Source organism: Scyliorhinus torazame, chromosome 13 (genome assembly GCF_047496885.1).
Source record: "Scyliorhinus torazame isolate Kashiwa2021f chromosome 13, sScyTor2.1, whole genome shotgun sequence".
Classification (NCBI taxonomy): Eukaryota; Metazoa; Chordata; class Chondrichthyes; order Carcharhiniformes; family Scyliorhinidae; genus Scyliorhinus; species Scyliorhinus torazame.
The window spans coordinates 39,184,169-39,207,129 of record NC_092719.1 but is presented as its reverse complement, the minus strand read 5'-3'; the positions used below and the strand labels follow the sequence as shown (position 1 = coordinate 39,207,129).

The 22,961-nt window shown below is 43.9% G+C and overlaps 1 long non-coding RNA gene across 1 annotated transcript; it reads left to right on the top strand.

Moving 5' to 3' along the window:
• LOC140387682 (uncharacterized) lies at positions 1–15,844 on the top strand. The gene is made up of 3 exons (XR_011933938.1): positions 1–131; positions 6,139–6,319; positions 15,741–15,844. It is a non-coding gene; the product is annotated as an uncharacterized lncRNA (long non-coding RNA).
• The last annotated feature ends 7,117 nt before the right edge of the window (positions 15,845–22,961 follow it).

The window sequence follows — 22,961 nt, the reverse complement described above, 5'->3', positions numbered from 1 at the left end:
TGTTATAAATGTAAATGATAACCAGGCTGCAGGAACTGTTATTGCAAAGTTCACAGCGACTGATCGCGATTTAGATGACCAAGTTTTTTATGAATTTGCCAGCAACCACAAAGGTTTCACCCTTGATGAAGGTGGGTTTCATATTTTATACTTTTAGATGCATGATCTGGATATTTGTTATTTTATAATATGTAAAACAAAATGTTTTGACTTGTTTACAATGACTGAGTTTTATATCACTGTTGCTTTTTCCCACAAGATGCCAAGTGTGGATGCCCACTATCCTGTGAACACACCATATGGTGCCCTTTTAAACAGGCTTCAGCAACATTCTGCAGCAGAGAAATATGGGGATCTCCCGATGTCCCAGCAGGAGATTGTCAGAGACCCTGAAAAGATGGTTTCGCCTTGGGTTCTGCTGTCCTTGCACCAAAGTTAGGGCAGTAGCTCTAGGAAACTAACGTGATGTCTCGGATCGTGTTTTCAGGATCCTTAAGGGGGAGGGGGAGCAGCCCCAAGTCGTGGTCCACATAGGTACCAATGACATAGGTAGGGATAGGGATGTAAGGCAGGAATTCAGGGAGCTAGGGTGGAAACTTAGATCTAGGACAAACAGAGTTATTATCTCTGGGTTGTTACCCGTGCCATGTGCTAGCGAGACGAGGAATAGGGAGAGAGAGGAGTTGAACACGTGGCTACGGGGATGGTGCAGGAGGGAGGGTTTCAGATTTCTGGATAATTGGGGCTCATTCTGGGGTCGGTGGGACCTCTACAAATGGGATGGTCTACACCTGGACCAGAGGGGTACCAATATCCTGGGGGGGAAATTTGCTAATGCTCTTCGGGAGGGTTTAAACTAGTTCAGCAGGGGCTTGGGAACCTGAATTGTAGCTCCAGTATACAGGAGGTTGAGGGTAGTGAGGTCATGAGTGAAGTTTCAAAGTTGCAGGAGTGTACCGGCAGACAAGAAGGTGGTTTAAAGTGTGTCTTCTTCAATGCCAGGAGCATCCGGAATAAGGTGGGTGAACTTGCGGCATGGGTTGGTACCTGGGACTTCGATGTTGTGGCCATTTCGGAGACATGGATAGAGCAGGGACAGGAATGGCTGTTGCAGGTGCCGTAGTTTAGATATTTCAGTAAGCTCAGGGAAGGAGGTAAAAGAGGGGGAGGGGTGGCATTGTTAGTCAAGGACAGTATTACGGTGGCAGAAAGGACATTTGATGAGGACTCGTTTACTGAGGTAGTATGGGCTGAGGTTAGAAACAGGAAAGGGGTTTTCTATAGGCCTCTAAAAAGTTCCAGAGATGTAGAGGAAAGGATTGCAAAGATGATTCTGGATAGGAGCGAAAGCAACAGGGTAGTTGTTATGGGGGACTTTAACTTTCCAAATATTGACTGGAAGCACTATAGTTCGAGTACTTTAGATGGGTCCATTTTTGTCCAATGTGTGCAGGAGGGTTTCCTGACACATTATGTAGATAGGCCAACGAGAGGCGAGATCATATTGGATTTGGTACTGGGTAATGAACCAGGACAGGTGTTAGATTTGGAGGTAGGTGAGCACTTTGGTGATAGTGACCACAACTCGATTACGTTTACTTTAGTGATGGAAAGGGATAGGTATATACCGCAGGGCAAGAGTTATATCTGGGGGAAAGGCAATTATGATGCGATGAGGCAAGACTTAGGATGCATCGGATGGAGAGGAAAACTGCAGGGGATGGGCACAATGGAAATGTGGAGCTTGTTCAAGGAACAGCTACTGCGTGTCCTTGATAAGTATGTACCTGTCAGGCAGGGAGGAAGTGGTCGAGCAAGGGAACCTTGGTTTACTAAAGCAGTCAAAACACTTGTCAAGAGGAAGAAGGAGGCTTATGTAAAGATGAGACATGAAGGTTCAGTTAGGGCGCTCGAGAGTTACAAGTTAGCTAGGAAGGACCTAAAGAGAGAGCTAAGAAGAGTCAGGATGGGACATGAGAAGTCTTTGGCAGGTAGGATCAAGGATAACCCTAAAGCTTTCTATAGATATGTCAGGAATAAAAGAATGACTAGGGTAAGAGTAGGGCCAGTCAAGGACAGTAGTGGGAAGTTGTGCGTGGAGTCCGAGGAGATAGGACAGGTGCTAAATGAATATTTTTAGTCAGTATTCACACAGGAAAAAGACAATGTTGTCGAGGAGAATACTGAGATTCAGGCTACTAGACTGGAAGGGCTTTAGGTTCATAAGGAGGAGGTGTTAGCAATTCTGGAAAGTGTGTAAATAGATAAGTCCCCTGGGCCGGATGGGACTTATCCGAGGATTCTCTGGGAAACTAGGGAGGAGATTGCTGAGCCTTTGGCTTTGATCTTTAAGTCATCTTTGTCTACAGGAATAGTGCCAGAAGACTGGAGCGTAGCAAATGTTGTCCACTTATTCAAGAAGGGGAGTAGAGACAACCCGGGTAACTATAGACCAGTGAGCCCACTTCTGTTGTGGGCAAAGTCTTGGAAACGTTTATAAGAGATAGGATGTATAATCATCTGGAAAGGAATAATTTGATTAGAGATAGTCAACACGGTTTTGTGAAGGGTAGGTCGTGCCTCACAAACCTTATTGAGTTCTTTGAGAAGGTGACCAAACAGGTGGATGAGGGTAAAGCCGTTTATGTGGTGTATATGGATTTCAGTAAAGCATTTGATAAGGTTCCCCATGGTAGGCTACTGCAGAAAATACGGAGGCATGGGATTCAGGGTGATTTAGCAGTTTGGATCAGAAATTGGCTAGCTGGAAGACGACAAAGGGTGGTAGTTGATGGGAAATGTTCAGACTGGAGTCCAGTTACTAGTGGTGTACCACAAGGATCTGTTTTGGGGCCACTGCTGTTTGTCATTTTTATAAATGACCTGGAGGAGGGCGTAGAAGTATGGGTGAGTAAATTTGCAGGTGACACTAAAGTCGGTGGAGTTGTGGACAGTGCGGAAATTACAGAGGGACATAGATAAGCTGCAGCGCTGGGCTGAGAAGTGGCAAATGGAGTTTAATGCAGAAAAGTGTGAGGTGATTCATTTTGGAAGGAATAACAGGAAGACAGAGTACTGGGCTAATGGTAAGATTCTTGGTAGTGTGGATGAGCAGAGAGATCTCAGTGTCCATGTACATAGATCCCTGAAGGTTGCCACCCAGGTTGAGAGGGTTGTTAAGAAGGCGTATGGTGTGTTAGCTTTTATTGGTAGAGGGATTGAGTTTCGGAGCCATGAGGTCAGGTTGCAGCTGTACAAAACTCTGGTGTGGCCGCATTTGTGTGCAATTCTGGTCGCCGCATTATAGAAAGGATGTGGAAGCATTGGAAAGGGTGCAGAGGAGATTTACCAGAATGTTGCCTGGTATGGAGGGAAGATCTTATGAGGGAAGGCTGAGGGACTTGAGGCTGTTTTCGTTAGAGTGAAGAAGGTTAAGAGGTGACTTAATTGAGGCATACAAGATAATCAGAGGATTAGATAGGGTGGACAGTGAGAGCCTTTTTACCTCGGATGGTGATGTCTAGCACGAGGGGACATAGCTTTAAATTGAGGGGAGATAGATGTAGGACAGATGTCAGAGGTAGGTTCTTTACTCAGAGAGTAGTAAGGGAGTGGAATGCCCTGCCTGCAACAGTAGTGGACTCGCCAACACTAAGGGCATTCAAATGGTCATTGGATAGACATATGGACGATAAGGGAATAGTGTAGATGGGCTTTCGAGTGGTTTCACAGGTCGGCGCAACATTGAGGGCCGAAGGGTCTGTACTGCGCTGTAATGTTCTATGTTCTATGTTCTTGGCAAAGAATCTACAATTTCAACCTCCTTTGATTGTTTTTGCGATTATCTTGACCTTTTGCACCCTCTTCAACGTTTCAATACCAATGGAATCAATCTCCTGCTATTAATATCATCGTAACCTTTGAGAATCTGGAAGATCTGCATTCGGTCACCCATTAACCTTATCAGTTCTGGTGAAAAAAACATTTTCTTTTCCAGCACCTCCTGTGACTCATTATCTCTGGTAATATCATACTGAATCTACACTGCACTTTTTCTGTATGTGGGATCCCTATTAAATACTCTTTGAAAATTGATATGAGCCACATCTATGACTACATTTATTTCGTCTTTCTGTTATTTTGTCAGGGGATTCTACAAGATAGATTAAATTCTGACTTTTAGAAATGTGTGTTGCTTCATCCTGATTCATGTTTCTGCGATTGTTCATTAGTTTTATGCCATATTCTAGACTCCTGTAGTTAACCACCAATTGAAGTAAGACCAGTCAGCTCATAATGTCATGGTTTGTGCCTCTTGTTCAAGAGGCAATCACACGGGCTGCCCCAGAGTTCTTTCTACCCAGAATTGCAGAAGTTCAAAGGTCTTTGCCTTTCTTCCCCTTCTTTCTACAGAATCTTTGGAGGTAATATTGAATAATCCCTTTGATACCATTCTCCTTTCAAATAATCTCCAAAACTGTTATACACCCCCCTCTAGTGTCTATAATTTTAACACTCTGTTCTGTAAAATCTGAAGCAAAGATCTTGCTCTTACTTCTAACTCCATGACAAGCTTGTCGTCTTTCTTATTAAAGGCCAACCTTTATCCTGATTATTCTTTTCTTGATCTTCTTTCTCACTAATTAATTTGATATTGAAAAAACTTTTTAATTCTCCGTTGATATTGTTGGTTTGTTTTCCTCACGCCTTTGGCTAATGGGCAGGAAACAGCGAGTGGGGAGAAGGGGTTATTTTTCAGGTTAGCGTCCTGTAACCAGTTGCGTTCCAGAGGGATCAGGGTTGGGGCCGCAACTGTTTACAATATGTATTAATGATTTGGAAGAAGAAGTCGAATGTACTGTCGCCAAATTTGCAGGTGACACAAAGATAGGTGCGAAGGTGGGCAAAAAATAGGCAAATGGTGTATAATGTAGAAAAATGCAAAATTATTCATTTTGGAAGGGAGAACAAAAGAGTATTATTTAAATGGAGAGAACTTGCAGAAAGCTGCAACACAAAGGAACTTGGGGTTCTTGTGCAAGAAACACACAGGTGCAACAGATATTCAGGAAGGCTAACGGAATGTTGGCCCTTATTTCAATAGGGCTGAAGTATAAGAGTAAGGAAGTCTTGCTGCAAATGTACAAGGTACATACGAGACCACATCTGGAGTAGTCTGAGCAGTTTTGGTCCCTTAATTAAGGAAAGATATTATTTCATTGGAGGCAGCTCAGAGAAGGTTCACTAGGATGATTTCTGGTTTGGATGGATTGTCTTTTGAGCAAAGCTTAAACATGTTGAAACTCTACTCATTGGAATTTAGAAGAATGAGAGGTGACCTCATTGAAACATATAGAATTATTAAGGGGCTTGACAGGGTAAATGATGAGAGGATGTTTCCAGAGTCTAGAACCAGATGGCATAATCTCAGAGTAAAGGGGTGGCAATTTAAGACTAAGAAGAGGAGGAATTTCTTCTCTTAGAAGAAAAGGCTATGAGCTTTTGGAACCCTTTGCCACAGAGAGCTGTAGGGGCAGAGTCCTTGTGTATATTTGAGCTGAGATAGATTCTTGATCAGTAAGGGGGTTATAGGGAAAGGGCAGGAAAGTGGACATGAGGAATGTCAGATCAGGCATGATCCTATTAATTGGAGGAGCAGGCTTGATTGGCCAAATGATTTACTCCTGTTCCTATTTCTTATGATCTGATGATCTTTTTAATTATCCTATTATCAAGTATCCTGTATTATTGCATCTGTGATTGCTCTCTTTGCTATTTTAAATGCCTCTGCCTCGTTTTAGATTTGCTCTAACACATTATGGAATCCAAACCAAAGTTTTTTTCTTTTCAGAAGGTATTTATTTTGTAATCCTTCTATTTCCCATTTGAATATTCCCTATTGCTAACCTGCTGTACTTTGTTAAAAAATTACTTCTTATTAAATCTCAGCAAGGTCTCTTTTCGTCTTATGAAAACCTGTTCTGTTTTCCAGTCAATTATGCTTCTTTTTTACTTTTTCTATTCCTGTACTGTATTTTATTATATTATGGTCACTATTTCCAACCCCTCTCCTGCTATTATTGAACTATCAATGTAAAATAATTCAAATGGTTTGTTTTGCTATCTTGGCTTTCACAGAAACCGGTGTACTCAAACTGGCTTATCCTGCAGATTATGAAGACATCAAGTTCCCACATACACAGATATTGGAAATAAGAGTTTATGACACAGGGCGGGTCCATTCTGTCACAACAGCAGTTACCATTAATATAATTGATATTAATGACAATGCCCCGCAGTGCCGTCCAACCCTTTACAAGTGAGTATTTAATGTCAATGTGTACAATAAGTACAGTGTGAATAGTATCATTTTATATTAGACTATTGTGCTAAAACAGAGAACATAATACTCCTTTAATTCAACCAGGGTGGCATTGTGACTTTGCAGTCACTTCTAAACTAGATGTAAAGATCAATCAGCACATTGCATTCATCTCTAAATATCTATAATGCAGAATAAAAATATTAGCGAGGTGCAAATTCGCTTCCTTTAGATTAAGGAATTCCAAATAAATTGAGAACCAAGGTATCAAGAAGAAATTAAAAATACTCTAACCTCCATTTCCACTTAACTCCAACATACTACACCAATATACTAAACCACCGGTGGGATTCTCCGTTCTTCCGGCAGTGCACCCAAGCAAGTGTAGGGGCTATAGTGCTTTCTTGCTCATAGCGTTGACTTGGGTGGACCAGTACAAATTGTTGGTGATGTGCACACCTAGGAATTTGAAGCTGTCAACCATCTTCACCTCAGCACCATGGATGTAGACAGGGGTGTGTATGACACTTCGCTTTCTGAAGTCGATGACCAGCTCCTTCATTTTGCTGATGTTGAGGGAGAGATTGTTGTCGTTACACCACTCCACTAGGTTCTCTACCTCCCTCCTGTACTCTGTCTCATCATTGTTTGAGATCCGACCCACTACAGTTTGTAGTGATCTCTGTATGTGCATGTACATAAGGGGTTAATGTGTAATCAGTAGCACCAGATGATCACTAGATGATCACTAGAGGGCCGGACCAACAGGGGTATAAAAGCAACCACATTGTGTGTCTCTCTCTTTTGGATGTACTGTGGCCAGGACAGGAGTATCAGATTAGCTCAGATGGTTAGTGTAGTTACGCATAGTTACTGTAGTTAGATCTTGTTAACCTTATCACTAGTATCAATGTTAAAGTAAAGAACTCACGCAACTATTGTTATAGTTACTCAATAAACCTTTTGTTACTACTGGACGAGTTAGAGTCTTTTTCACCGAGATTCAGAAGACCTCATCAGTAACCAAGGTTTGAGTAACACATATTACACTCCGTTGCAGATCAAAACACATAGAGAAGTGTAATGAAAGATAATACAGGAGCGTAATAAAAGATGGTGCCAGGACTCATGGCTTTAAAAGAACTAGTTAGATTAGGTTAGTCAAAAAATTCAAACCGAATATTCGACTGTGGAAGACTTCGCAGCATATGGATCCTCGACGACTAACTGATTCGATGGAACTCGTTGGAGCTCCATGACAGCTGGAAACAACTGGTAATTTAAGTTATAACTGGAAAATGTTTGAACAAATGTTCCAAATATTTATCGCAGCTAATGATTTGAGCACAGTCTCTGACGCAACAAAAATATTGTTGCTACTCGCAACAGCAGGACATGAAGCTAGAGAAATCTATAATTGCTTTAATTACTTCAAAAGTGAAGACAACACCAAATTCGAAGTAATACTCAAAAAATTTGAAGAACACTTAAAAGTCAGTCTCGTGAGATGCTGGAAAGATTTAACTTACGTCATTGGTGCCAGAGAAACGGAGAGCCCATCACTAATTTTATTACAGACCTCAAATTAATAGCACAAGGCTATAATTTTGCTGATTTCAGAGACTCAATGATAATGGATCAATTAATTTCTGGACTATCTGATTAAAAATTTGAGGAACGAACTTACACAAAAAAGTATCCAGCTCTAGAAATCGCGATACAAAATACCGTGCTTAAGAACAAAAACAAAATCAATACTTTGAGTCTTTACAAACAAAGAGTCAGCATCTAGAAAACAATATCCCTAAAAATGGCGCGAATAGTCACCACGAGGCAGAGGCAGGGTTGAAACTTAAGAAGATGGAAGTTCTGAGCGGCAGCCATCTTGCGCGTGTGCAGTCTGACCAGTCCGCACATGTGCACTTCCCTAAAAGAGCGTCATGATGTGAATAGACCTGGACCACGCCCACTAAAAGGCGAAATGCCTGAAAATTAAAAATAAGAATTTTAAAGCTACAAAACCCAATTTTCTTACCTCGAAAGACACAACAATGCTTGAACTTCAACTGGCAGTTGAAAATAACCTCTAGAGCACCCTGGACCAAGCAGTTTGCACCACCCAAAGTGAAGAGCACAATGACAAATCCGAAACCAAAGAAGATGGTTTGTTCATTGAATATGAAGAGCACAATAACAAATCTGAAACCAAAAAGGATGATTTGTATATTGAAGAATACTACTCAGACATGGCTGAGTTCTTTGGATCTGGTGGTCATTGCATCAGCAACATGGTTGAAAAGCTCAATACGACTCTACTCATGGTAGATGAATCCAATACCATGATGCAATGGCAGATCGTTGATACATTGGATGACAGCAACCTGTCAATCAGCCAAGAAGAAAATGATGCCACACAGAGAGTACTGACTGACTCCGTTGAGAGAGCACAGATAGACTCCAAAGAGAGAACACTGCACGCCTCCACACAGAGAGCGATGGAAGACTCCTCCGAGAGATCATTGACAGACTCCAGAATGGAAGCAATTAAAGATTCCAGAGAGACAACCATGCATAAAGAAGACTATGAAGGTCTATCACCTTATTTGAGCAGCCAGAAGCAGACTATGAAAGTCTACCAAGCTCACGTGAACAACAAAAAGACTATGAAAGTCTACCCAACAACATGAATAACAAGAAGACGATGCATGTCCAACCACTGTATGCATGAATAGTGACACAGTGATCACAATCAGCATACAAGATGTGCAGGATCACAGCGAGACTGACAGATCTCAGCTCGTCTATACAGAAGCACTTAACAATCAAAGTCAAACTACACATGAGTCCAGTGAGACCACATCAATTAAAACGTTGTTTACTCTAAACTACCCACAAGAAAATGAAATCTTGAAGATTTTGATTCCAGAAGAGGAGCACCAAGAAATCAATGATGATTCAAGTGAACCAGAAATGACTCCAGAAGAGGAGCACCAAAGAAGCAAAGAGGAGTCAAATCAACCACAAATGATTGATGGCACCAAGATCAATGCAACATCAGATCATTCTCACAATCCTCAATTCAAAAAGCTCAATGCAACATCAGCTACCACAAAGGACACTGATACCAATAACTTTGAGAATGACTCGAATTATCCACACGGAACAGTCATTGAGCGCAACAAGAACAACAAAAACCACAAGAAGCACAACAGAAGCAAGAACAACAACAGCAACAACAAAAACAACAAGAAGCACAACAAGAACAACAAGCGCAACAACAAAAACTACAAGCACAACAACAAAAACTACAACAAGAAGCATAACAAAGACAACAACAAGCATAACAAAAAGAACAAGAACAACAACAAAAACAGAAACAACAAGCACGACAAAAACAACAACGGAAACAACAAAGACAGAAACGACAGAAACAACAAAAACAACAACAATGAAACACCAACTTGTACGACATGGTACAACTCTGCACACGAAGGACAATGCAACAGCACAGTTCAAAACAATGGCAAGAATACAAACATAACATGGCATGACAACGAATCTCGTGAATTCATATCTGCCCCACAACAAACAAGCAAACCAGCTTTCAAGGCAGGTGACATACAGAATCAATACCGCAATCACAGGAAAAAGCCCAGGTCAGACAACAAAGATGACATACAGAATCAATACCGCAAGCACAGGAAAAAGTCCAGGTCAGACGACAAAGATGACATACAGAATCAATATCGCAAGCACATGAAAAAGTCCAGGTCAGACAACAAAGACGTAACACAGAATCGCTACCACAAGCATAGGAAAAAAAAATCAAAATCAGACAACAAAGTGATTCGACCATTCGAACACCTCATGGTGACTTGTTGGTTACTTAAACACAAGAACACTGACGACGTTCACAAAGAAATGACAACATCAACATCACCACTTCAACAACAGAAGAAGAAACCAACTCAACCGAATAAATTCATAAAGTTTGGACTGATAAATTTTTAAATTAAGATTGGACTCCTAAATATTAATTGGCTTTGTATAACCATCAATATCATCACAACTTTTACATATCATCATTTATCTACCTGTTTCCAGCAAATGAAAAAACAAACCTAAAAGACTAAATGTATTAACATTTGACTGATTAACTCATTGATTTTATGTAATGCATTTGCAAACTGCATCCAGTATGTTTGTTCAATTTTCTTTACAACATACAGAAAATATGTAACACAAGAAAAAAAGGGGGATGTAGTGATCTCTATATGTGCATGTACATAAGGGGTTAATGTGTAATCAGTAGCACCAGATGATCACTAGAGGCCCAGTCCAACAGGGGTATGAAAGCAACCACATTGTGTGTCTCTCTCTCTCTCTCTCTCTTTTGGATGCACTGTGACCAGGACAGGAATATCAGATTAGCTCAGATGGTTAGTGTAGTTACGCATAGTTACTGCAGTTAAATCTTGTTAACCTTATCATGAGTATCAATGTTAAAGTAAAGAACTCACCCAACTATTGTTATAGTTACTCAATAAACCTTTTGTTATTACTGGATGAGTTTAAGTCTTCTTAATCGAGATTCAGAAGACTTCATCAGTAACCAAGGTTTTAGTGACATATATTACACTCTGTAGTATATCAAAACACACAGGGAAGTGTAATTAAAGATAATTCAGCAGCGTAATAAAAGATTGTTGTCATCAGCAAACTTGTAGATGGAGTTGGAGCTGAATTTTGCCACATAGTCGTGTGTATAGGGAGTATTGTAGTGGGCTAAGTACGCAGCCTTGCAGGGCCCTGATATTGAGGATCATTGTGGAGGAGGTGTCATTGTTTATCCTTACTGATTGTAGTCTATGGGTCAGAAAGCCGAGGATCCAGCTGCAGAGGGAGGAGCCAAGTCCTAGGTTTTGGCGTTTTGATTTGAGCTTGCTGAGATGGTGTTGAAGGCGGTGCTGTAGTCAATGAATAGGAATCTGACGTAGGAGTCCTTTTTGTCTCGATTCTCCAGGTATTTGGCCTTCCCTTCAATAGCTCTTCCTTTTAATTAAGGTTAGGCTCTTCTTCCAACATCATCTGTCTGAAGTGTTTCTGCTGATAGAATCCCTGGCCACTGAGAGCAAACCTGGAACAACTGAAAAAAGCCACTATTGAAATATATTCAGGAAAAATAACAAGTATTGAATCGATGCTATTCATTTTGAATAAAAAGTGCAATGTTATATTACTGTAACCACCATGATACAGATTAAATAGAGAGGCAAGGGTACATTGTGTTGAAAGTCAGAGAGCTATTTTATATCAAAATTGATATTTAATTAAAATATGGACAGCTATCTCCCATTGTCATATTTCTGAGTGGTCTTTGCCCTTCAGAACCATATATCAACATATATATCAGGGGAGACAGTGGTGGAGCGGTAATGTCATTGGACTGGTTATCCAGAGACCCAGGCTAATTCTCTGGGAACAAGAGTTCAAATCCCACCATGACAATTCATGGAATTTAAATTCAGTGAACTAATTAATCTGGCGTTGAAAGAGTAATGGTGACCCTGAAATTCGCATTAAAAACCCAATTGGTTCACAATTGTCCTGGGCGCGATTCTCCGTCCCGCCGCACCCGTTTTCTGGTGCGGCGCCCCTGGCCAGCAGCAGGATTCTCCGTCCCGCCAGCCAGCCAATGGGGTGTCCCATTGTGGGCAGCCCCACGCCGTCGGTAAATCCCCGGGTGTGGGTGCGCTGCCGGGGGATTGAGAATCCCGACAGTGGAGAATCCAGCTGCCTTTATGGAAGGAGATCTGACTTATGTGCAACACCAGAAACTGGTGTATACTCCCTGTACACCAGAACGTTGTCTTCTGAAATGGCGGAGCAAACCACTCAGTTGTATAAAACTACGACATAAAAGTCAGTACCTACATCAAGTGGACATTTTTAAAGGCTGCCCCGATCTTTCAAACCCACCCTTTCAGAGCCCCCACCGCAGCCTCTGGACATCCCCTCCACACCCACACCCTCCCCTTACCTCACCTCTTATAGGCAACCCACAACTCCGGACCCGACCTCTGGCATGGGCAAACTGGCACCCGGGAACCTTAACACTGCCAGCTTGGCATCCCAGCAGTGCCCTTCCCAGCCAGTCAGTGCCACCTGGGTACCCTAGCAGTGCCAGTGTGGCACTGCCAGGGTTCCCAGGTAACAGTGCTAAGGTGCCAGACTGGCAGTGCCAAGGTTCCCCGGTCCCAGAGGGAATGCCAGGGTGCCACCCTGCCCCCCCCAACCACCCGGCAATCTCCAACGGCATGGGAAACCCCCCCAGGTACCGATACGGCTGGTCAATGTTTGTGTGGACCTGTACTAAACGATGCTCTGGCGAGGTCTCCCAGGCACGGCCCAAAGGCTCATTTAAATGTGTGTGCCTGGATCACACACAGAGCGAGATCTAGATTGTGATGCCTAGCGCGATTCCGTTAAATCCCGTGAGTGATTTTGAGCATCGAAAATCTCAAGAGAGAGGCCTGTCGTGAGGTTCAACAGCTTTGTCCCGACGCCAAATCGGGCAAGACGAGGCCACTGAACCACGCTCAATAGTTTTTAGATGGCTGGCAACATATCTTTGCAATATCGGCTCCAGCCAGGCCTAAAATTTGAGCAAATACCTATTAAAGTAAGGACAGTTAGAACCACTAATTCACAAGTCCCTTTGTTAAGGAGCTGTCAGCAGGACAAGAATGTCACATATCGGCTGACTTGCCTTTCTACTTCACACTGAGCCTTGGAGACTTAAAACTTAATAGAACATCGAACATTGAACATTACAGCGCAGTACAGGCCCTTCGGCCCTCGATGTTGCGCCGACCTGTGAAACTACTCTAAAGCCCAACTACACTATTCCCTTATCGTCCATATGTCTATCCAATGACCATTTGAATGCCCTTAGTGTTGGCGAGTCCACTACTGTTGCAGGCAGGGCATTCCACGCCCTTACTACTCTCTGAGTAAAGAACCTACCTCTGACATCTGTCTTATATCTATCTCCCCTCAATTTAAAGCTATGTCCCCTCGTGCTAGACATCACCATCCGAGGAAAAAGGCTCTCACTGTCCACCCTATCCAATCCTCTGATTATCTTGTATGCCTCAATCAAGTCACCTCTTAACCTTCTTCTCTCTAACGAAAACAGCCTCAAGTCCCTCAGCCTTCCCTCATAAGATCTTCCCTCCATACCAGGCAACATTCTGGTAAATCTCCTCTGCACCCTTTCCAATGCTTCCACATCCTTCGTATAATGCGGCGAACAGAATTGCACACAATACTCCAAATGCGGCCGCACCAGAGTTTTGTACAGTTGCAACATGACCTCATGGCTCCGAAACTCAATTCCTCTAACAATAAAAGCTAACACACCGTACGCCTTCTTAACAACTCTCTCAACCTGAGTGGCAACTTTCAGGGATCTATGTACATGGACACTGAGATCTCCCTGCTCATCCACACTGCCAAGAATCTTACCATTAGCCCAGTACTCTGTCTTCCTCTTATTCCTTCCAAAATGAATCACCTCACACTTTTCTGCATTAAACTCCATTTGCCACTTCTCAGCCCAGCGCTGCAGCTTATCTATGTCCCTCTGTAACTTCCGCACTGTCCACAACTCCACCGACTTTGGTGTCACCTGCAAATTTACTCACCCATCCTTCTACTGGTCATTTATAAAAATGACAAACAGCAGTGGCCCCAAAACAGATCCTTGTGGTACACCACTAGTAACTGGACTCCAGTCTGAACACTTCCCATCAACCACCACCCTTTGTCTTCTTCCAGCTAGCCAATTTCTGATCCAAACTGCTAAATCACCCTGAATCCCATGCTTCTGTATTTTCTGCAGCAGCCTATCGTGGGGAACCTTATCAAACGCTTTACTGAAATCCATATACACCACATCAACTGCTTTACCCTCATCCACCTGTTTGGTCACCTTCTCAAAGAACTCAATAAGGTTTGTGAGGCATGACCTACCCTTCACAAAACCGTGTTGACTATGTCTAATCAAATTATTCCTTTCCAGATGATTATGCACCCTATCTCTTATAAACGTTTCCAAGACTTTGCCCACAACAGAAGTAAGGCTCACTGGTCTATAGTTACCGGGGTTGTCTGTACTCCCCTTCTTGAACAAGGGGACAACATTTGCTATCCTCCAGTCTTCTGGCACTATTCCTGTCGACAAAATGGCCAGGATTTAAAATGGCCAGGATTTTCTGTCCCCCCCCGCCATCCCTCCTCACCCGCCGCAGATTTCCAGCCGCAGAGCTGCCTCACAATTGGCCGGCAGTGGAATCTTCCTGTCCTACCAAAGTCAATGGCCACCGTCGTTGCTCACCGGTTGCGCCTCTGGGAAACCCAACACGGGGAGTCACCTTCGGCCACACCGGAAGATCACGCCAGCGGACAGGGCTGGAAAAATCAGCCCATGCCTCTTCCTGCAAGGCATGCCAAAGGCTAATTTAAATGGAATGGGTCATTCAATTTCCAAAAATCTTGGCTGTTTCAAACCTCTCCAAGTGTGGAAGCTGCAACACAGGATGCGTATCAGACTAAATCCCTAGCTGTTACGGAAGAAGCATTCTGGACTCGTCTGAGGTGACATGGGTAAGGCAGCCATGTTTGTTCTTGCTCCTTTTAAAAATAATAACAGGAGCACATTCTGATTGGAAACACCATGACTGATACCATCAACAGCACCATCTAAACCAGCTGCAAGATTACCATGCAGCCTAGATGATATGCTGTACCTTGAAAGTCAGAGGGAAACTTTTCCCCAGCCTGTTCCAACTTCTAATTCACCTGACAGCCAAACTCCTGGCAATTCTACTACAAGAAGCCTTGCAGCTTACTGAGAATCCTCTCCTTTTCCAAAATCTCCACTCTAGCTGAAGCATCAAATCATTCAAGAAGCCACAGGCAAGTTCTGAAAGAGACTGGCATCATCCAAATTATAATTGTATATTTTTCCTTCATCTGTATCTAATTTTTGTCGGTGTGTGTGTGTGTGTGTCTGTGTCTGTGTGTGTGTGTGTGTCTGTGTCTGTGTGTGTGTGTGTCTGTGTCTGTGTGTGTGTGTGTGTGTGTGTGTCTGTGTGTGTGTGTGTGTGTGTCTGTGTGATAATGTGCATGAGATACTGAGTTGAAAACCTCTGAGGCAAGTGGGTGATCATAAATAGTTATCTTTATTTTTATATTCACAAAGGCTTGCTGCTGGAAATCATTAATTCACACTGAGGAAAACACACATGACCTCACACATCAAAATACTTTGATCACAGTCAGCAATAAAATACAAAAGCTCTGTGACAGTTTCCACTTTGAAAAATAATGGCACTGTGTTTTTCTATCTTTTCAGTGTTGTGCTTGCTGAAACAAATCCACCTGGCTCCATTGTTGCTTCCCTTGACTGCTGGGATGATGATTTAACAACACCAAACAATCTTCTCACCTATACGATGGCTCTGGATACTTTTTCTAAAGATAGATTTGTCAATCAGAAGAATGAAATATTAGTAAGTATGCAGTCGTAGCTGAAGAACTGGAATGGTCAGGAATGAGTTACGATGCAGTTCCCTGCCATTTTCACATTGGCTCCTAGAATGACTGAAGAGTAAATGTGCAGAAACTATCTTCAGAGGGCAGTCTCTTACCACTGGGGTTCCATAGTGGTTGTGGTGTAACTCCTGTCCACAATTGGTTAACATCAATGTTTAAACCATGGCTCAGCACAGCTCTATGCAACATTTACAAGCATGTCATGGATAAAAGGTTGCATGGACAGTGTGACTTAGCTTTGAAATTGTGCATCAGAATCATTCATCTGAGAGTGGTGCCTGTATTGTAGTGTTCTGTATCAGAGAATATATCCCTGCTGCTGGGACGTCACGTGACCTGCAGTGACGTCAGCAGAGAGTGTTTCAGTTCTCCATCTTACATCGTATGAGCAACATCTCCTGATAAAACCTCTCATCATGTTTGGAAGAATCCAGAGTGGGTGGCACCTTTCCTATTTGTGGCAAAATCAGAGATATAACAAAAAAGAAAACTGGCAACGAGGATTGTGGCAAGAAAACAAAATTGCTTTAAAAAAAATCATCACCGGAAACAGTGGAGGTGACGTCGAGAGCGGTGAAAAGATTCTCGGGACCAGGCTTGCATATGGTGGGCGTAGTACAGCCGCCAATGCTGAAAGTTTTAAGATTTAAATTTATTGTCACGTGTACTGAGGTACAGTGAAAAGTATAGTTCTGATTACAGACCAGGTCGACCGTTCCATACATGAAAAACATAGGACATAGGACATAGGATAAATACACAATATAAATACATAGACATTGGAAATATATCGGAAAGAAAACTAATGGAACTCAACCAGAAGTAAGAAAAACTGCGGTTCGCAACACTTGTTTGCTGTTGAAGTGTACAGTCTGGGTTACAAGGACCGTGAACTTGGCAAATCTAAACAGGCTGCGGGAATTGCAATTCAGAAGCCGTCCAACTCTGTACAGACCACTATTTGGGAAAAAGCCAAACCACAATCAGGTAAAATGAAAAATTCTCAGTTGCGATGTGGATAAGGGGATCACTTGACCCGTACATCCAAAAGAATTGGAAGGGAGGAAGGTGGTTGAAGTCTAGACCCTAGAAGCCAGGATCCAGAATGGCAGGAAAAACAAGAGCCAAGGGTGTATTTGATGAAGACTGTGAGACTTGGACGTCATATAAGGAAAGATTCCAGTTATATCTCACAGCAAATCAAACACCAGAGGACCTAAAGGTCGCAACATTTCTCCAGTCAAGAAGGAAATAAAACTTTAATGCTGCTACAAAACTTAGTTCATCCAGCAAAACCGGGAGGCAAGACCTCTCGCAAACTAATGGTTTTAAAAGGGCATTTCCCATCTAGACCATTGTTAATTGCAGAGAGGTTTCGGTTCCACCGCGGTAGTTGGGAAGAAGGTGAAAATATTTTCCAATTCAGAATGACTTTGAGAAGATTAGGTAAAAACAGTTGACGGGATTCTCTGTCGGCTGACACCAGAATTGGGAAATGCGATTGTGGTGATATGCCTGTGTATAATATTCCAAGCACTCGGCAGTGCGACCTCCTACCAGCAGGTGGCATCATACATCAGTCATGTGACATCCGGCTATTGACAGAAGGTTGTAAGGCATACATAGGGATAGTTGCACATAATAGTAGTTCCAGGAGAATCTAATGTAACTCTATAATAACTTGGTCTGTATAGCATTCTGATCGTTACCTTACCCCGTGCACATCAATAAAACATCATTCTAGTCAAGACACCAGCAGTTCTGTAGATTCATTGCATAGATAAGATCACAGAACACATCAATGATTGGGCAGAGAATCATTTTTGTTGCCAAAATCGTGGTGGGCGCCGGTTTCACGTCAAATCGCAATTCATGTGCCTCGACAGCGGCGTCAATGTGTTCCAGAACACACGTACAGTAAACGCCGTTGGCATATCATTAGTGGGCCTGACCCGATATTCTCCGGGGCCTCTGGTGATTATCCACCTCCACTGGGTGAATTCCCGATGGTGAGGTTCACTTGTGCTTTTAAAAATTGTGAAACAGGCGCCATGGCTGTTGATAGAGAGAGAGGGTACGGAAAGTGTCCAACATCGTCTTAGTTTGCTGACAGTCATGCCACTGGCCGGGGGTCCTTCTGCCAGGGCCGAGGGGAGTGCCAGGAGTATCCAGGAGGTGGACTGTGGGGTCGGGGTGGAAGGGCATGGAGCACCATTGCCGAGGCCTGCAAGGCAGCCGTGCAGCTGCGCACGCCGCTTATTGTCCACTGTGAACTTAGGGCCACAGGTCGTAAGGGTGACCCCCAGGCCACCGCCCTAGGTGCCCTCTGATTCCAGCTAACCCATCAGCGGGATCAGCGGGCTACGGTGAAACCAGTGCCATCCTGTTGGCTGGGATGAGTGTATGTGGGGAGTGTAATGTGTATATGAGGCTGCAGCTTGTCAGCCTCCTGAGTGCCAATCATGGACCTGGTGAATCCCGCACTGTTTCTCATTGGAATCGATTGTGTTCCACGTGGTGAAAGTGCTAGCTCCTCAACAGTTGCTGAATTGGTCCAGGTGCGGCACCAGTTTTGCTGTTGTGGAAGTCCATACATCCTGGCCTGGCGTCACCACAGTCTCAGGAACAGAGAATCACACCCTGTGAGTTTGGGGCAACATTTGATGACACTCTTCATGATAGGTTGGTTTGTGGACTCTGCTGTGAAACTATTCAGAGAAAGCTGTTTACTGTAAGAGATTTAGCTCTTTAGGGGTGGCATGGTGGCACAGTGGTTAGCACTGCTTCCTCACAGTGCCAGCGACCCAGGTACAATCCCACCCTTAGGTGACTGTGTGTTCGTATTTCCTTTCAGTGACTGTGTGGGGTTCCTCCGGGCACTCTGTTTTCCTTCCACAATCCAAAGATGTGCAGCTTAAGTGGATTGGCCATGCTAAATTGCCCCTTAGTGTCCAAAGATGTGCAAGTTAGGAGGGGTTAGGGGTTACGGGGTTAGCGGGGGGCGGGGGGCTACGTATGGTTCTCTTTCAGAGGGTCAGTACAGACTTGATGGGCCAAATAGCCTTCTTCTGCACTTTTCTATGGCTTTATTCCATGGTTCTAACCTGCTGTGGATGTTGGTATGTCTATGGAACAAGCAATAAAATAAGCTTCAAAGATAGGGTCAGAGTGATTATCCACAAAATGGATACCACAAGAAACAGGGCTGCAACTAGATAACCAGGTCACCCATGTGCACAGATTGAACATTCAATGGGGTAAGACTGGAGTAAAGAAAATAAGTGCAAGAATTGTGACTGGTCATATTGCCAAAGCAAGGAGGGCTCAGAAAACTTCTGCAACACCAAAGATATACAAGAAAAATGCACATCTAAGCAGACTAACGTGTCTGTAAATTAGTAGATGAAGTTCAAGACCACTCAGAAGACGACGTACCCGAGCAACTTCAGGAGCTGAAACTCGGCATCTTGTCGGTGCGGGGCGATCAACGTTTCTGGGTATTTCAAAAACTTGAGGGTCACAAAATCAAAATGAAAGTGGATACAGGCACAAATCTTTTGTTGATATCCAAGACAATTTATCATCAAAAGTTGAAACACCTGCCTTTAAAACCATCAAATATGATCCTAAGAACGCACAGAGAAGAGGTTGTACCATTAAAAAGGGTGCTTTATGGTTTAAGTCAGAGTAAATGGACAAACAGCATAGTAGTCTATTCATGTTATCCCCTTTATTTGGTGCAGCATTGCTGGCAATTCCTCACTCTTCTTCAGAGCTCCTCTCCATTATTTTCAGTGGCGCTGTGGACTGCTGTTGTTTCTTTTTGCATTGGAGTATTTTGCCTCGCGTGGCAACTTGCTTGACTGTGCCCCCTTCATTTACACTGGAAGCACACAAACTCCTGAACAGAGGGAGGTTGGTTTAGCTCAGTGAGCTAGACAGCTGGTTTGAGGCCAGCAGCGCGGGTTCAATTCCCGTACTAGCTGAGAATTCTGAATTCTCCATCGGTGTACCCGAACAGGAATGTGGCGACTAGGGGCTTTTCACAGTAACTTCATTGCAGTGTTAATGTGAGCCTACTTGTGACAATAAAAAGATAATTATTACATGGCAGATCTTCTACGGTAGTCTGCTGCAGTGAGAGCAGTTCAACTTGGATTCGGGTTGGCACCCGACTCCTTCCCGTTCCTTGAGTTCCGGTCCTGTTGCGAGGACCAAGCCTGATTCTGCGCTGTGCTTGTTGACCCCACCCCAGGCCTCATGGCCGTATCGCCCCGTACTTTGTTAACCTCCCCTTCAGCCATGCTTTAAAGGTCAGTGGTGCCCTTTTCGATGAACTCTGCCTCCTAAGCTACTTCGATCACTTTTTCCAACATAATCGTGGTCTCCGGCAGAAGTTTCTTCTGGATAGTAAGGTTCGCACAAACCTGCCATTTACGCAACATGTCGCTTCGTGCAGACCCTAACTCACAGAGCTTGGCAAGCTGGTGCAGCCTAGCTATGAAGGCTGAGGCAGACTCACGATACCTCACTGCAGAGTTAAACTTATAACGTTCGAGGACATTTGAGGGCCTTGGGTTGAAATGCTCTTTCACCAATTTCACTATCTGGTTAAATGACTTTGAGTTGGGTCATCTCGGGATGTGTTTTTTAATTCTTTCACGGGATGTGGGTGTCACAGGCAAAGCCAGCTGGTGTTGCCCTTCCCCAATTGCCCTCGAACTGAGTGGCTTTTTTAAGAGTCAGCTGTGTATTTGGAGTCACATGTAGGCCAGACCAGGTAAGGATGGCAGAATTCCTTCCCGAAAGGACATTAGTGAACCAGATGAGTTTTTACAACAATCAACAATGGTTTCATGGTTATCATTAACCTTTTAATTCCAGATTTTTTATTGAATTCAGATTTCACCACCTGCCACGGAACCAGGGTTCCCAGAGAATTACTCTGGGTCTCTGGATTACTCGTCTAGTGACAAGACCATTATGCCAGTGCCTCCCCATGAGGTTCCTAATTAAATTAAACGTTTGCGGTCCAGGAACTGTCAGAAGCATTGCCTTCCTCTTGTCCTCGCCTGTGATCTTATTCATGGAAAAATAGAAACGGAGCTGTTCGATGCACTGACTCTAATTCTCAGCCCCTTGGTCAAATGGGTCTACTTTCCCAATCATAGGCATTTTCACTCATGGTTTAAATAATTCCCACTCTTGCTGGAGCTTTTCTACTTCTCAACTTTTCTTTCCCCCCCCCCCTCCTCAACTCACAACGATTGTCAGCTGCAATCATAAACTTTTACCCCATCGTCAATGCGATGGCTCAAGACAGTCACTAGAGATTTCCAGTCGGTGACACAGGGTATACTGATGAAAGGCAAAGGGCAGTCAAGTAACAGGCACAGAACTCTTCAACCGCCTGGTCCACACTGCCCAGGATCCTGCTCCCAGGGACCCGTGCAAACACCCCATTGGTCAGGGTTCATGCACTCCCACGTGATTGGCCCCGAGCTGGTCACATGGTCTATGGATTCTGCCCCCTTAAAGGGGCCGCACTACCACAGTGAGTCTGTTGTATAAATGTTAAGTTGTTGTACTAGAGAAGTAAAGGCGGAGGGGTTATATGTATCAGAAAATACATCCCTGCTGGTGAAGCATCATGTGATCTATAGCGACGTCAGCAGAGAATGCGCGGGCTTCAGTTCTCCACCTTAGTGTGTATGAGAATCATCCCTCATAAAACCTCTCACCACGCTTGTAAAAATCCAAGAGTGTGGCAGCTTGATACCTTTTCACTTTGTGGCAAACTCAAAGATATAAAATATAACAGCATTGTTTCTGTAGATTGAAGGACTGAAAGCGTAAAGCTGCAAAAAACAAAACAAAATGTTGGCTAAATAAGTAAATAGGTATAGGAGGATGATGTATACAGATATTAAACTTGTGACATTTTTGACCCAGAAGCAGTGTGATAAGGACAATGTGGAATTTATTAAAAGGTCTGTGGAGACTGCAATTGTTTTTAAGAATGTTTGAGCAGGATTTTTAAAGAATTTGCATCAGTTGTAATGGGATCAATTATAATTTCCTTGGATGATAAGAAATATTGGCCCATGTGGCTTGGTAGCCCTTGACCCGGAAACAGTACAAAGAGGAAGGAGGTTAGAACAGAAGCTGTGTGCATGGCAGAAGGAAAGGAGAGCTTCAGACATAAAGGAGAGCTTCAGACACAATGGAGAGCTACAAGCACAAAGGTGAGCTACGAGCAGAGGAGCTGGACAATGAAGGAGATCAATGCACAGATATAGGCACAAAGATACATCAAATAAAGATGGAAAGAAGAACATAGAGAACTCTTGTGAGGAAAAGGAGCAAATCACACTCAGGGAGAGGTCAGTTTTTCTGTTTCACAGAAACGGAGACAGGGGGCTGGATTCTTCGATTGCCAACACCGAAATCGCGTTCGGCGATTGGCCGGAGAATCCGTTTTTACGCTGAAATTGGGGGCGGCGCCATTTTCGGATGCTCTGCCCCATCAAGAACAGCTTAATTGCTGAGTACGCTGCACGCCATTGGGACGGCCTCAGGACGTCACCTGAGGCCCTCCCCCGATGCTGCACCCCCGATGGGTCGACTTCCAGATGTTGTGGGGTGTGTGTGCTCACAGTTTTCGGGGACCTCGCATGGCAGCTGCGGACTTTGTCCAGCGCCACCACAGTCGGGGGGAGGAGAGTCATTCCGCTGGCCGGAAGGGCTTCAGCGGGCTGGGGCGACTGGTGAGGGTGGTCCGGGGGTAGCGATGGGGATTACAGGGGGACACTATCTAGCAGGCCAGGTGTGCGCTCGTCCGGCGCCATGTTGTACGGCATGATCACTTCAGGTCGCAGCAGTGCACATGCATGGCCACGGTCCCGCCAATTCTCCATTCGTATCTGCAAGTAAAGCCGGGCTTTATGTGGGGAGGCTGCTCGCCCCCCCCCCCCACCGGGCGGAGCATCGGTGCGGGGGCATCGCTGACTTTTTGGCCGTA